The sequence below is a fragment of the Lytechinus pictus genome, chromosome 5, assembly GCF_037042905.1.
Source record: "Lytechinus pictus isolate F3 Inbred chromosome 5, Lp3.0, whole genome shotgun sequence".
NCBI classification, from domain to species: domain Eukaryota; kingdom Metazoa; phylum Echinodermata; class Echinoidea; order Temnopleuroida; family Toxopneustidae; genus Lytechinus; species Lytechinus pictus.
In genome coordinates, this window is record NC_087249.1 from 14,924,413 (window position 1) to 14,942,273 (window position 17,861).

Genomic DNA, 17,861 nt, shown 5'->3' on the forward strand with positions numbered 1-17,861 from the left:
GGGGGGGGGGGGGCCATGAACTGTAAACAAAGAATAAAGATTGGAATGACAACAGCAAAACTTAAGAGTAACCTTCCATTGATCAATCTAATCACTAAAACTCTCGAGTTGTTTTAGTTCATGGTAATTTGTCTGTGTACATAAAAAATCAATTCGCCATCGAACCCATTCTGATTTTATAAAAGGACGAAGTTTATTTGCTTATCTAAGTAATGTTCAAATGTTAAGAAATTAACGAAATAGATGAAATAGATAGATAGATAAGAAAAGATAAGATAGATAAAATAAATAAGATAGATTAGATAGATAGATATTTATTCGTCTTTCTTTCTGCACATATATTTTGTCTTAATAAGTGTGATTTCACATTCTACAAATGCGAATCAATCATAAACCGTTGTTTCAGTAGAAAAAGGAAACACAGCAAATAACGAATTACGTATTGAACGTACAAGGAGAACCCCTAAAAGGCAGGGCTTGTAAGGCTAGGGTCTCCTTTGTTTCAAGTAAATGACTAAATAGTATTCAGTGTATACATGTAATATCTCTAAAACTAGAAAAAAAACTACTAAAAAACAACCAAGAAAACAAACTTAAACTAATCAATTACAAAAACACACAAAAAAGAATAGAGTAAATCGCTTGAATATACCATTTTTAAGTCTAATAAACTAACAACAATAAAATTAAGTGATATATGATGGAAGAAGAATAAAACATGCTAAGGTGAAAGAAACACAAGAAAAGAATACAAAAGGAAAAAACGGGCTGACCCTCTGCAGAAGAATCCAGTTAGACAAGATACAAGAAAAATAGATACTGATATATCATAACATTCTCCTGTCTTCTGTACACTTTTTATAGGCTCCAAAAGTAAAAAAAAACAGTATAAAAAAGCATATCTTAACCTAGAGCGACTCACAAATAACAATTAAGAAGATAACCTTTAAGTACACGCTGAAAAGTATATATGCTTACCGATTTTTTTTATATTTGAATTGAGAGAATTCCAGAACCTGGGTCCAGTACTTACAACTGCCCTAAAAGCAAAGCTTGTACGTAACTTTGGTAAGTGGAATGCAGAAGCATTTCGTGTATAAGGTAATGATCATTGTTAGTGATCAGTAACATTTTGAGAGAGACAAGTGTTAGCTTTATTGAAGAATAAGTCAGATGCTTAACTATGTAAATAGTTTAAATTGAGTTAGAACGTGCATCTGATCACCAGTTGCATATCATGTGAATTAATCATAGCGGGGAACTTGCATTATAATATGCAGCATTCATATCGCGCTTAATATAAATGATTTTAAGCGCTCCATACTATTACACCGGCTCTATAATGACATGTGCTCGTATAATACCCCTTTCATAAACCCAATAAAACCTATCCTCCAATTAGCCGCCTAAGAGTAATGCGGATAATTCAATAAAAATTGCGTTCACAAACTCCGAAAATTATCCGCATTATTTTTACGAGCGCCCGTCCTGAAAAAGGCGGATAATCGTCATGACAACTGGACACGTCCCCTCCGATGCGGTTGTGTTGGAAAAGGGTGACCTTGTGACCGCACCATGGCAATTATCCGCATTATTTGGAAATACGTTCATAAACTCAAAATCTTGTCCCGATGCCGCTATTATGCGGATAATAGCAGCATCAGAATAATGCGGATAACTCTTGTCCTCCTCTGATTTTACGACCAAATTATGCTGCTATTATTTTCCCTGTATAACCACCAAATTCCTCTGCAGGCGTAAATAACATTGTTGCCAGTATAATGAACCAAGTGAATACTCATGCAATTGTAATTAGAGACTTTAACTGTGACATGAGCTCTGCCAAGAGTGATTCATGGTCAACCATCTTACAATCAATTATGTCAGGGTTATCATTTTATCAACTTATTGACCAGCCCTCTACGGAAACACTTTCTTCTGAAACAATAATAGACGTGATATTTTGTACTGGTCTGGAAAAGACACAATATATTATATATATTATAGTATATTATATTATTATATTTGCATTTGAGCGCAGCTTTAGATGGCGTAGTCTTTTCTAGTAGCACACGGTCCAGGGGAATTTTCGTCACTGCTCCGAGTTAAAGAATAGACCTTTCCCGTGATCCCAGAGTAGCAGTGAAGGAAAGCATCCTGCCAGGCATTAATAACCATATACGGACGTCACTGCTGAAGAAGTGCAAGTGCACTGGTTGGTGGTGAGACATTTCCTTTTCAAACGCCGCAAGGCCAACCGGTTTACGACCGTGCTGCACTGGTCGTCATCCGCCCTTTATGCATCACCAAGATGTGCCTCAGTGTTCCCAGTGAGAGACTTCTGTCCGGAAGTTCCTCTTGGTGTCGCCAGAGGTTAGGATGAAATCAAAGTCGACTTGACGGATGGCTAATTACACCGGAAGATTGGACAGGAGCCGTAGGATGCATTCCCACTGTGCTGGCGTGTATTTCGCCACCTATTTTGAATGGATCCGTTAGGCAAATTTCCGATTGGAGTCAATTATTTGGCCCAAAACCTCTTCTTCGAAATCCAGATGGGAGAAGTTCAAAGGATCACAATAAATAAGAGCTCCGCCAGTTATGGGTAGATACATGTAGTGGTCCGTGTCACGGTCTTGGAGCATTACTCGGCGCACATCTTGGGTTCCTGACGCGGAATTGGTCAGCTTACCATGATATCTAAGCAAATATCTGAAAAACAACACTATATATATATAATTTTTTTTTTTTGGGGGGGGCTGAAATAGGCACATGTATACTCTCCAATCTGATGATGAAAGAGTACTGAGAAAAAAAATATTTTTGAGCGGCTCTGAAAAAAATCATAAAATGCCTAATATCTCAACTTGTGCAAAATGTGATATTACGTTTTCCATTGGGAGGCAGACTAGCAGGTCTTAGGTTAGTGTTAGAAGAAGTCTAAGACTAACCTAAGAATGAGTGGGCTCTGCAATCTCTGCCTTGAAGAGAAGTACATCATTATCACCAATAGCAAAAAGTGCCTCAACAAAAGATCAGAAATAATATCAAAGTGCCGCCATAGACACCGGCCAAGACCCCCAGAAAACCAATCAGGTGTGACGACCCATCGCAGCACGCAGACACAACCAAGTCGTCAAATCATCAGTCTGCCTGAAGATCGCCGAAAGTGTGAAACCGTCGCGACGGTAGTAGACCGAACTGACCAAGGTATGAATATATATATGCTCTGCCCCGGCATTGAGCACTTTTTGGAAACCTCAACCAATCCTATATATATATATATATATATATATATAGAGAGAGAGAGAGAGAGAGAGAGAGAGAGAGAGAGAGAGAGAGAAGTACATCTTCATGAGATAATACATTAAGTTCCAACGAAAACTTTATTCCAATGTATATTCCAATTTTTCGACTCAACACCACGTCTTCTTCAGGGATACAAAACTCACAATGACATGGTTCATTCATGATTGTGGTGGTCATGGATACTCGCGGTTATAGAAAAACATAATAATAATAATAATAATAAAAATAATAATAATAAGCACCAAAAGGCGCCGACTGTAAAAGTTAAGCGTAAGTGAGGAAATTATTATGCCATAATCAATTGAAATTGACGCAACCACATTCATGAATATTGTTAGCAACGAATCCAGTTCGGTACCTAGAGCTCTGACAGATTCAGCCAGTTGAACGATAGAATCACAAATTGACAAATGAATATGGTCAGGTAAGTAGTGCCTATGTCTAGGAGAAATAATGAATAGAGATTGCTTTTGTTCAAGAGTGACTTATTTCTTACCATCCATTCATTAACTTCTCGAAGTAATTTCTACATCAACGAAAAAAAAAGCATTGCGAAAATTAGCTAGGAATTTGGGATCAAATGAAGTTGTCTTATAAACAAAGTGAAGAGTAGAGGTCCTAATTCAGAACCCTGAAGAGCTCCGTATGGCAAATTAACCCTCTACGATATTTGGTAACCAATTGACACTCTTCATGATCCAAATACGACCTAAACCAATTATGTACAGTATTAAGAAAAAAAATCAGCGTGTAAACTATTCAAAAGTAAGTTGTGATCAATGGTGCCCAAGGCCGACTGCAGGTCAAGCATGACCATAAAATGGCGTTTATCCATTGATAACAACAATTCTGTAACCGATAACATTATTGACCCGAAGTAAAGCCGATTCTGTGCAATGAATAGCTTTATAAGCAGATGGTAGTTTTTCGTACAGATTACAACGATCCAGAAGCGCCAATAATTATACTTCTTGATGTAATTCTAACAGTATTACAAACATTTTTAAAGAGATAAAGAGATGACGATCAGAAATACATAAAACCAAGTAAATACAAAGCACAGTGAAAGTGTGATACTGATGATTATTGCGAATTATTCTTGAAAACATTGTGAAATTACTAATTAACATTGTATTTGGCCAGCCAAGAAAGATCTCTACTTAGGCCAAACTGAAAACTTCTGCTATGACTTGTGGCTCGTAGCTCAGAAAGTTTCCGCTCATTCCCGGTTCTTATGATAAAGAAATACTAACGTTATTGACCCTAAATGATCTTTGATATTGATCACGTGACCAGAAACTCGTGCAAAATGATCAGTGATACTTGATTACCCTAGTGTTCAAGTTGTATACGATAGATCCATTTCAAAGTGGTTATGGATTTAAAAGTTCTTCATCCAATTACATAAACTCGTGCAAGATAATACATGTAATAAGTAATACTTGCTTACCCGTTTGTCCCAGTTTCATGAAATAGGTCCGTATAACCTTGGTTAGGAATTAAATGCTGACACGCCCAACATGGTCAAAGTTCATTGACCCTAAACAACTTTTTACCTTCATCATGCTACCTTAAAGTCATGAAATACGATCAGTGATACTTGCTTACCCTAATGTTCGATTTTATGAACTTAATCTTTAAACTTTAAAAGTTAGGCTAACATTCTAAAAAATATCTCAGCCTGGTCTGAGATTATTGTAACTAGATGACATTTGACCTTTAAATGCTTAATCATGTGACATGAAACTCAAGCTAGTAGATCACTGACACCTGATCCAAGAATGTCATGGTAACATTAAGTTTCATGAACTAGATCCATAAACTTTCAGACTTACGATGATACTTCGAAAAATTAACATTAACTAAGATTTCAATGTTGATTACCACACCTGGTCAAAGTTTATCGACCCTGAGCTTTGACCTTGGTCATGTGACTTGAAACCCATGGAGGACGATCAGTGATAACTGTTTACCATTATGTCCAAGTTTCATTAAAATAGGTGCATATACTTTCTATGATGAAATTTTGATGAAATTAAAAGAAAAAAATCAAAGGTGACGACGCCACAGTCGCTTCCGCCGTCGGTAACACGGCGCCTGTAGTCTCGCTGTTCTAGGCAGGCAAGACAAAAATGGGAAACGCTTGAAATTCATTGATGTAATAAGATCTGATCAGAATGTATAGTTACCAAGATATTCACAATATCAGCTTCATTGGACAAAATTGCATAAATATTTTCATGTTCAGTCACCATGCCTCCTCGTAAACGTATAATTGCCACGTCTATTCAGCTGTACAGTGCTCGACCGTCGGTTAAAAAGTCTTAATATTTCTGGTGTAAATACCGAAATTCCTTACAAAAACACCCCATCACTGGATTGCTTTATCGTAGGCATTTGACTGTGTTTTAGGTTATAAATGCTGGTTTGTAATGTTGCCTAGCACCCCGGCCGTAGTACACTTCAGTAGATCGATCCATGATAGGTCCATGATCGATCAACACAAGTTCTCAATTCTGTGGTAAAATAAGGTCAAAACGCTCATCAGGTTGCAATTTTTGTAAAAAATTATTAGCTATTTGAGGAATTGCCTCATTCATCAGGCTCAGGGGGTCGAAAATAGATTAAGCTAATCAGTACAAACCTGAATCTATCTAAAAAGACCCATTTTCATTTTGTTTGGTTGCCATGTCCCTGGTGCAGGCCAACTTTCCATGCCTATCGATCCGATAAATCTTTCGCCATCACCACAGTAATTTTTATTATCATTATCATTATTATTATCATTTATTCGGCAAAGGAAATTACAAAAAACGCAATAAATTTCAGCATAAAGAATACAAGATAAAAATATCAACCACTGGAACGCCATGGACAGAAGAAATTAACCAAATCAGAGGCATAACCTAAAGCCTTCTGCCCCAATTCAAATGGTTGATTCACAATCTACATTATAATGTAAAGTAAACAATGATAAAGTACTAGTAATGTGAAGGGATATGACATGCGAAAGGAGTATTCGAAAACAATCTCCCCGACATTCGAACTGATGGTGAATAGCTGTTGTTACACTAGGAAATTAGGTAGCCTCTTATGGTTCGCAAATTCAACGCGGAATATTTTGTTTAAATGGGATAACGTGGGGGAAACAATCATAAATGAATCATTCGATCGTGACCTACTGAATTACTAAAGTCCATCCTGCCAAAAATGGTTCATAAGTATATTGGTGATGGCTATAGCGAAGACTGAGCAGTCTTGGAGCTACCTTGGGGTAAAGAGACGGATGCGACTGAAGTTGGAGGTTGATCATCGTGACCGTTACCGGGTACAGAATGCTCTGACGGGTCGGTAGACTGATTTATGGATCCGGCAGGAGCAGCAGGATCTTGGTTCTGTGTTTGGCCTTGGTTTGGATCCTGCTGATCTGGTTCCGATACGCAGCACATGAGACAGGAGAGCCATATGTAGAACGATTGCCCACATGAAGCTTCAGGCAGCGGGAATTCGCCTAGGATAATAAAGAAATAAAATCGAGATTGATCTATTTAGAGATGATTAAAAATGATTATTTGCTTTTCTTAAAGGGTTTAATGTATAGCTATGATAAAGGTAGAGGTCGAAGGGTATGATGATGATTTTTCTACCATGAATAAACACTAGGACATTTTGCAATTACTGTCTTTTAGGCATTGCGCCCTCTCCAGTGCATAGTGTGCACACTAATGTTGCTTCTACTTCTATCGCAGTACATTTTATTGCAGGGGGGGGGGGCAAGACACAAATATATTTTGAAGAAACTTAATGGGGCGCTTTTACATTTTCTAAAGTGAATTAGAAGGATTTCAAGCACACCTTTGTTGAAGCTAGTGATATTTTTCATAAAAATGTAATTTTCTTAAATTTCGGGGGGGGGGGGGGGCTGGGGCCTTTGCGATTAGATGGATATGAACAGGTAAGGTTCTCCTTACGTTGTCGATAGTAGATAAAGAATATTATATCCCTTACTGAAAATTTGTTATTGATTGGTCGAGGGCCCTTTACGCGTGACTAATCATAATTTCACCCGACCATAAGATCAAAATAGTTGGTGACGTCGGGGTAGAATAGTTTTTTTTTTACATTTTGGGTCCGACTGAAAACCACGCAATCATCACTCAGGCACAGCGCACGACGGACTGCCTCCACCGGGTAAGTCTTGTGATGCAACGGCGCTCGACGCAGGGGTCTGCTCATGGGTCTGCTGAGAGATGAGCGCAGCGCAATCAACACAGGTAAAAATGCAATGCTAGCTGAATCACATACTCTCCGATAAATAACTGTCAATGTGAAATCGCGTCTTCCTTGTTTACAATGAGTCTGTATGCCGAAAATAAAATGAGTGATGACCATCATTAATTAGATCATCGAATGATTCGGGCCCCTTGATTTTAGTTCAGCAGGGTTAGTTCACAATCGGTAAGAGGAATTATGAGAAGATCGATCTCACTAGTACAGCCGCCGCGCCGCGCAACACCAAACCACCTTGGCTGATGCTTGGGAGCCGACGGTAGTTTATTCTCGGTCGGTCTGGCAATGTTACTATGTTTAAGTAGTAATTGCCGAACCAACCTCGGACAACGATATGTCCACTATACTTTCTCAAACCCAATATATTTTTATGATATAAACGGTGCATTACCTGTCTGGGCGTACTCTCTTAGATCCTTTTCGAGTTTCATAAGTTTGTCTTGGGTGCTGTTCTTTGCTTTTCCACCAGCTGTAAGAGAACTCCCTCCTAATTTCCCTGCAGCCGCAAACACCAAAGGTACTGCTGTGACAACGTACTCGACGAATGAAGAAACATGAGTGGTTCTGTCAATGAAGACAACAATGAGAGCGACGATGACAAGAAAGACTATTCCGATGATGATGTGCTTGATAGTATTGAAGACATGACTGTACAAAGGTAGCCATTTTCGGATAATGTCACGGAGGAGACTGGACTCTATCGTGAATTGTAATTGCGGAGATCCGTCACCTGTCTGCTGAAAGATTTTGTTTTGCAAACTGTCATCCCGGTCCACTTTTGTGCCGACAGAGTGAATCTTGCTGAAGAGGTGTTGGTAGCTGTCAAAAAACTGAATTATGTTAGCAACAAAGAAAAATGCACCAAGGATGATATTGAGCCAGACGGGGCTTCCATACCTAATATTTATGGCTATTCCAATTGAGGTTAAAACAATGATTTCGACCAAGAGCATAGCTGTCGCTGAGAATCGGAAAAAAACAGAAAATTACCACAGCAATGTAGTAAAGAACCCTCGTCTTCTTACTCTTCCAGTTGTATTGTTCCTCAATGAATTGTCCTTGAGTACCATTGTCACTAAGGCGGTACTTGTAAATAAAGTACAAGAAAACTACAGCTCCATCAATGTATAAGATGTTGGCTAATCCAAAATCAAGACCCCATGCATTGGTTCGGGTGAACATCTCTCCACGCTGGAAACTTCTGTAAGCGTATTCATCAACTCGGGTGGCATACCACAGGAAAGCTACAAAGTAAATGATGAATGGTACAGCATAAACCAAGGCCCAGTATGTCATGTTGAACATTTTGTGATGCCGTGTGTTATTTGAAGCAAGCATGAGCAACACAGGTGGGATAAGATTGATTCGTAAGATGTTTACTGACTCTCCAGAGCCTTCATCCTGGTAATTAAAATTTCTGGAGTAGATCCTCCACAATTCCCAGATGAGGGCCAAGAAGAGCAAAATGTAAGTAATCCCAAAAGAAATAGTAACGATAGTACATCCAATTGTAAACGAAGGGTAAACTAAACAGTTGTCCTGATCACATGTCTCTATATTCATGATATTCCAACATTCGTAATAGCTGCTCGATTGCAGATCGAAGAGACTATAACCAGGAATCAACGTAGCCCCAAACAACGGTGAGCTTAAATACCTTTCTTTACATAAGACGTCATCCTTGACATCCTGTGAAGCACCACCTGTATTCTTCAACTGACGCCGAACTTGACGCAGGACTTTGGACAATGTATATCCCAAGCAACCATCGGAATACGATTCGTTTAATGCTCCAGTGTTGTCGATTGTGACATTGACCCAGTGAAACCCGAAGCTCAGAGTGTTCAGAGACAAAGACTTGTTGTCGTAGGGGAAATGGAGTAAGGTTTTTCCCCTGCCACCAAGCCCCCAGTGCCAGACCGATGGGTTACTCTGCTCTGAGTTGTCTGGTAGGTTGTCATCGATAAAGACGAGATTGATTCGTACTAGGCTAACATAATCGTTGGTAACATTAAGTCTTGAGATGATTGATATGCAAAGCCTTTCATACGAATTGATAAAGAGCGAAATGATATTCCTTTGATTTACAATGCTATGTATGTTTAAATTGTCACTTCCCACTCTATATTTTGGTGTTAATTGTTTCTGATGTTAGATATTTTGTATTTTGTATTTTTGATGTTGTTTGTTGTTGTTGTTCATAGTTATCTTGACATGTATTTTAAACTGCAGGGCGCCTTTGTAAAGCAGTTTTAAGAACTGAACAGGCCTACCCTGCAGTATAAAATAAATAAAACAAAATAAATAAATAAATAAATAAATAAATTCCCTGCACCGTGCCATCAGAAATGTTTAGCTCTTTGGTGCACGGTAAGTCCATCTTTGTGTCACTTTGGATGAACAGCGAGTCGCTGTCCAACGAAAAACGGCGATATATGGCAGAATCCTCAAGGTCCAGAGACGTCCCCTTGTGTTGCGTTAAGAGCAGTACCATAAGCAAGGAGAGAAGAAATAACAGAGGGATGCCTACCATCAATTTCCTGTTGATGTTTAATTGCTTTTGGTGAGCCATTCTGGGTATCTTTGCAATCTACAAATATAAAAAATGTCAATACTAAAATTAATTATGTTACCGGGATTCCTTTAATAGGTACACTCATATCAATTTTTTTCGAGAAAAGGTTATATTTCGTTTTCAACATCATGATTTTAGTCTAGGTGAATTGATTTTCTATTTCTTTTAAAGGGATGGTCCGGGCTGAAAATATTTATACCTTAATACATAAAGTAGAATTCACTGAGAAAAATGCCGAAAATTTCATCAAATCGGATAACAAATAAAAAAGTTATAGAAAATTAAACTTTAGCAATATTTTGTGAAAACAGTCGTCATGAATATTCATTAGATGGGCTGATGATGTCACATCCCCACTTTTTGTTTTCTTATGTTGTTTATACATAAAATCATATTTTTTCATTATTTCATACTTGTGTGAATAATATGTCTCCCTTATAATAAAATAAGTTGCAGTAATAAATATCTAATGCACTAAATCAGTTGTCAATCCAATTTTTCTAGTTCTTGGAGGAAAAAATTGAATAAACCTAATTTTATATAATAAAATACAAAAGAACAAGTGGGGATATGACATCATCAGCCCACCTAATGAATATTCATGACGACTGTTTTCACAAAATATTGCTAAATTTTAAAATTTAATAACTTTGTTATTTGTTATCCGATTTTGATTAAATTTTCGGCATTTTGCTCAGTGAATTCTACTCTATTTATTAAACTATAAATATTTCAGCCCGGACCATCCCTTTAAGATGATAATTCATGTTAATTTTTGGGTCATGTGGGCCTTCCCATACATTGCTCGCTCGTAGCCCGGCTCCACGTCACACCATAAGTATACACTAAATACTAGTAAACCAAAGAACATGATATTTGGGTCCAAGCAGCGGCTCCATAATTTAAAATTTTTTAAGATTGTTAATGGTAAAAGGGAAAATGAGTGAGTATCCAGTTTTAAGTATCTAGGTGTCATACTCGATGAAAAAATTTCATGCGAGAGGCGCATAGATCACATCGCTGAAAAGATTTCATGAAAAATTGGATTTCAACGTCGATCTGCAAAGCTTTATATCCCGGATGACATTTTTACACTACTCTGTAATGCTTTGCTCATGCCTAATTTGATTATTGTGACGTAGTTTGGTCTAATATTTCACTCGGTTTCCTTGACAGACTTACTAAATTGCCAACAGAATGACAAGAATGATCTTAGGGGCCCATCCGCGAACTCATTTATTTTTCTGTCCTATAATGGAGAGATCTCTTTTCCAGACGGCATTTTCACCGAAATGTGTGAAGTATTTAAATATGTTAACTGTATTGCTCCCTCATATTTAAGTGAACGATTCATTAAACATAATTATGATATTAGGACAAGATAAATGTCCACTGCCTCTCTTCAGGTAAACAGTGCACAATAATAGGGGCAAGAGGACGTTTCAATACATCGGGACCGCCGACTGGAATAATCTTAGGAAAGATCAACGCTAGACAATATTCCTCAACTCATTCCGTGCCTCAATTAACGAATGAAAATGGATAAGCCTTGCAATGCAAGATACACAGCAATGAGTAGTTGATTTATATTCTAATTGGGCAACATTTACGTTACTCCAATTCTACTCCTTACTCATTCCTCAACATATTCTCAAATTATTTCTTAATCAATTGAACAATACTCTAATACCAGTCATCCTTCCGTTTCCTGTTAAATCGTATTTAGCGGTTTCCGATTGCCTTAACCTTTTTTATTTGTCTTAACTTTAAAGTAAAGCTATTTTTGCAATTCAATATGATCTTTTATATGGTTGTATTTTAATGCTTATCAATCTATTTTTAAAGAAATAATGTAATACCTGTATATGCCATTTTGATTGATATATTCTTTGTAAATATTGCAGAAGTTGATTTTTTATCCCAGGGCCCTCAAGGACAGTAGTTTATGTAACTGAGGCCTCCCTGATTAACTAAAACTGAAAATGATTAATGAATTGATAAATGAATTAAAAATATTAATAAATATATGACATTTTGCCAAGGACGAGATGACACAGAAACAATTGTTTTTAGTGGCAGCGTGTCTCAAATAAAAGGTCCCTGCCATTTATCACTAGAAAATTATTAATTCAAGTTTGATATGAAATATAGGTTACATATTTGGAAACCTCAATTTATTTACAGGTCTTCGCTAGTCCCGAGTTCAGTTCACAAACCCTGACACGTGATGGTGTAGGTATGTCATATGAATTCAATGAATTCAGTTATCATAACAAAAACAATGAGGAGTCGATAAGACTGACCAGTACATGTATATATTTGGCGTCCTTAAGTTCAAAGCCCATTTTGGCACCCATTACCTATCAATTTGGCAACGCTCAAGTTTGATCAATATGACGCCCCTACACGTTTAAGATCAGTTCAGTTGACATTGCCCCCCCCCCTATATTCCGCATTATAACGCATTTTCCTCCTAATGTCCCCCTTGTCTTTCTCTCTACATTATATAATCCCTATTCGCTTCTTTTTTCTCCCCCTTTCCCTTTCTCATCTTTCACCTATTTATCTCTCCATTCACTTTTTTTTGCCCCCCCCCTTTCGCACCAACCTTTTATTTCGCCTATCCGGTTAAAATTGCCTCGTTGTGTCCTCCCCTGGATACACGCATGATGCTCCCACGCATTTCCGTAAATCACTGTGTCATCTATGCTGTTTGTGTTATTATCCAGGGTATTGCAGGGGAGAGATTCAGCTTTCGATTAACCTTCCTGCGGCAAACCACATTCTAGACAACATCCGCCATCCAGCAAATATCCGGGAGTGTTTTTTTGTTTTTCAAGGGGGAGGAGGGAGGGGGTACTCGGGTTTGGAATGGGTTGGGGAGTGTGGCCCCAAACTGATACCATAGTTGAAGACCTATACAGTTATGCTAACGTTCACCGATTTATTCAGTTATAATGGGGTGGTGGAAGTTCTTGGACGAACCTCGCTTTTATAAAACATACTAGTGCTGAATTTGGCATCCTACAGCCTAGACAATAACATAAATAATTTTCCTGACCTGTATGAATGGTTTATATTAAAGGTACCCAATCTTTTACCAGAACTGGAGTACGTCCCATAATACATTGATGAACGTGCTCTTATTGTAATTGCCGATCTACCCCCACGACATTCGTCTACCACATGTTTCATCTGATCCCACATGGGCTAATCCTAGTTCGTCTACAGCCACTTCGTCTATCCTGGTCTGACATTCAATTCAATTTAATTAAATTCAAATAAACATTTATTTTCTTCCATTACGTTACATTTTTCATAAATATTAATTCATAAAAAAATATTTGTTATTAAAAAAAAAAATATGTACATATTGAGTTTAAAGAAGATAGCGTATACCCTAAAAGCTGAGGCTTGTGGCGGGATACGCCTATAGACAGAAATACAATACAATTCAGCCCAGATGTTACCTCGTTTGATTTCCATGATAACCATTTGGTATAATGTCCATAATGATCTACTCCACCTAGTCTATTATGCTTTAATAGGTGAACTGTTTTAAGAACCATATTGTTAGTAGACGAAGTGGAAATTAGACCAACAGGGCGTTAGACGAAATGAGAATTAGAATAAGTGGGTATTAGAGCAAGCGTAGATCGTATGCCAATTAAAACCAACAATAGTGGAAAAATGAATATAAACCACATGTATCTTTAACCGACATGAGTTAGTTAACTTAGATTTAGAAACTGTATACATGTACGCCTACACATGGGAAATACTTATATCATACTACTATTATATCATGTAGCAGAAGTAATCATGTAAATAATGAAACTTACCACCAATTTACGCTGAACATTTAACTGGATGAAACGAATACCTTGTTACTGCGTTGGAGATGGGCAGGCAAATTGCGACCTATGAAAATACGGCAGATTTTTAAAGACAGACAGATCTGAATCGATATACTTTCGATGTCAGGCCAATTGAAAGTCTAGTTGAAGCTACATACGCGTTTAAGTGTGTAGTTAATGGCCTCTATCAAAACCACATTCCCATGACTATACTTTCAGGAAGTTTATGACAAAGGTACATCCGTATCGGAAAACCGAGAGGCGAAACCTGGGGCCCATTTCATAAAGGTACAGCGTCAGCGTCAAGTCCCAAAACAGCATCAAATTTTCACTTGCAGCGTCAAATTTAATATTTGACGCTGCAGCGCATTTCATAAAAAGTTGACGCTCCAGTGGGAGCGTCAACTTTTTACTGGAGCGTCAAGTATGGTTACTGGAGCGTCAAATAGGGTTAAATATTTGACGCTGGTCATGGGGGAGCGTCAAGTTGACACTGTAAAAGGTTTTTCATTGTGAAGAATGGCATACGTTGTGCTCAGGCATGCCCAAAGGGCTCTTACAAGAGAACGGATATCTAGATCGAGCAATGTCTATGATAATAATGCTAATGAATAATATATTAAGGTAATGCTTTCTAGTAGAAATGCCGTTTCTTTTTTGTTGTTCTACCTATCCCCCCCCCAAAAAAAATGTTAAAAAATTCCTACGAAACAGCAAATTTTTCAGTCTTTCCCAGGGCAGGCAAAGGGAAAAAAGGGAGGTTATAGACAGACTTAAAAACAAAAAAAAATTGAGAGGATTTTTTTTCTTGTGGGAAAAAATAGAGGAAGGTAGATCTATTATGTGGAAGTGTTTAATTCAAGGCCTAAATTAAAAAAGCCCTAGGCCATAAACAAGGTTACACTTCGGAATTCCGAAGGTTCTTTATTCCGAAGGTCCATAATTCCGAAACACGTAAATTGCCTATACCTCGACGTTCGTTAATCTGAAAACGTAAAAGGGTTCGTTAATCCGAACATTTGTTGCGTTATTTCGAAGGTTCGACAATCCGAAAACGAAAAAAGGTTTGATGTTCCGAAGGTTCGTTAATCCAAGAACGAAATAAGGTTCGTTGTTCCGAAGGTTCGTCAATCCGAAAACGAAATAAAGTTTGTTAGTCCGAAAACGAAATAACGTTCGTTAATCATTTCGTTTTCGGACTAACGAACCTTCGGAATTACGAACCTCATTTCGTTTTCGGATTAACGAACCTTCGGAATTACGAACCTCACTTCGTTTTCGGACCAACGATCCTTCGGAATAATGAAGCTTCGGAATTACGAATGTATGCGATAAAAAAATGATTGCTTTTTTTTTCAGTTTCTGACTTTCTAAAAAAAAAAAAGTTGTGGCCATGGCATTGTTGAATCCATTTACTGAATGGTTATTCACTGTTGAAACCGATAACTTAAAAATCATTTCCATTTTGAACAAAAATAATCTTTTAAGGTCATTTTCGATGTTTCATGCATAATTAGAGCCTACAAATTTACTTGCTTCAGGGTGATTTTTAACAGCACTGCACCTGCAGTGGCCTGCGCCTGCCTTGTTGTTGATACAACCTTGCATTACCGACACAAATAGTGTGGGACTGGGATTAAACTTGTACGGTAGAAACTTTGTTGAAGGTGAAATTTCGACCGGCAATAATGATGCCTTTTTACTTTTTTCAAAATAATTTTTTCCATGGCATAGGGCTAAAATATATCAATTCTCTGAAAACTTACACAATGGAGAATAATGCTATGCCATCCCAGGAAAAATTAGTATTTTCTTCTTACTCTCTTCTAGAATTGCAAGCCAGGCATCACCATAGAGCCATCACTCTGTATCAACGGCTAGTCTTATATGCTGCAGACCCTGTTTGCAGCTGCTAAATAACAATTTCGCTCCCAAAAAAATTTACAAGCAAAAAAAAATATATATTCTCCTTCAATTTTGTTTCTTCTAATTTTGCTTCTCAAAGGTGTGGGGGGGGGGGCACAGGCCGGCTGTGCCCCCCCCCCCGGATCCGCCAGTACTTTCTACCTAAACTTATGACTTGAATTGAAAACAAAAAACTGGAGAGAAAGGGGATTTCCCCCTAATCAGCCTCGTACATGACTATTCAAATAATTCGCTGGAAAGTCAAGCTGACTTTCCAGCGAATGTGCTTCTATGAAATGCAAAGTTGCTAGCATAGCAAGTTGCTAGCATAGCAAGTAAAAGCTGCTATTCTACCAGAGTTGCTATCATAGCAACTTGCTATGATAGCAACTCTTTATGAAATAGGCCCCAGGACTTTAAAAAATGGTATTACATGCAGTCGAACCATGTCGAACCAACTGTTGGAATTTTGACTTATGAAAACTATTCAAGTTTCAATATCGCTGCAGTTCTCATTGACAAAATAATTTTCTTTTACTTTTTTTTTCTTCTTCTTCAATCTCCTTCTCCTTCATTTCTCATAACCTTCTTCTTCGTCCTCCTCTGTTTTGTGTGTGTGTTGGTGGAGGGGGGGGGGGTGCTGTTAAACATATTGGACTAAATTTGGAAGCGGATATGGACTCTCCTAAACAAATTATGTCAGCACGAAGCGCAAGCTAAACATCTTTTATTTCCCATCTGAAAACGAGATATGTCTATGAAGTCCGGACCCACATTGTAACACTCTAAATTTCATAGATCTGAAATAAATAAAGACCGACTGGAGTCTGGGACCGATCGAATTCCAGAGTTCCAGAGTCCCATAGAAGCTGAGCACTAATCTAAGTCCTTCAAGGCCCCAAGCCCCAAAACACCAACATTTCAGTCCAAAACCCAGATAACGACAGGCACTTAGCCAACCCAGATCCACTACAAATCCATGGTAGTGTATGAATTTTGATGCACCATCATGACCATACGTCGATCGAGCGGTTACGTTTATTACTAATGGTCTTTATATATATATATATATATATATATATATCTCTCTCTAAAAGCATTTTTGCAGCTCAAAAGGCTGAATTAAAAATAATCGTACAAGGTAAGCGATTCTCATAGAACTGTAAACAACAGTTTACGATGTACTTGTGATGTGTTTTGGGGGGCATTTTGGACTGGTTGACGGCTGGACACCCCTGGTCATCGTACAATGGCCGAGGCTCTCATGAGTCTCAGGTAACATCAGAAGGGTGATCGGACAAAGATAATTAGGAGTTTTGATCTTCCGATGTCCCTGGTACCGATCTTTCTATTCTTGACACATCGTTAAAGTATCGTCCAATTTCCTGCCGTGAATCGACCGGTGTCCCTGGCATTGGAGGTCAAGTCCTTGAGAGCAGGCATCGAACAGACATCGGTTGATTATCGATCAACGTCTAGGTGTCCGGACATTAGTCACTAACCGACCGATGTCTGACCGGTATGCATCGACGTATGATCTATGTATGGCCTATTTGCTTTGACATCGGCCGGACAACAGCCGGTGATTACAGATGCATCAGGGGCCCTTGATAAACCGCGTTTTTGTACACTAAACAAGACACCACAACACAGGAAGATGCAAAGAGGGAAAGTGAGCTATATATATATATATAAATATATCTAACGATATTACATTCTGAGAGTACCAACAAAGTTTATTTCCAAGTCTTGGAAATAAACTTTGTTTACCTCTTTTCCTCTTATATATATATATATATATATATATATATATATATATATATATATATATATATATATATATATATATTCTCTTCATCCATTTCTTTCACACAATATTTAAATAAAAGAGTTGCCAAAGCTGTAGTACATGTTTAACTTCACAC

At 37.9% G+C, this 17,861-nt stretch overlaps 1 pseudogene; it reads right to left on the reverse strand.

Annotated features, from left to right (window-relative positions):
- Nucleotides 1–14,180, reverse strand: LOC135154248 (uncharacterized; annotated as a pseudogene).
- Between the last annotated feature and the right edge of the window lie 3,681 nt (nucleotides 14,181–17,861).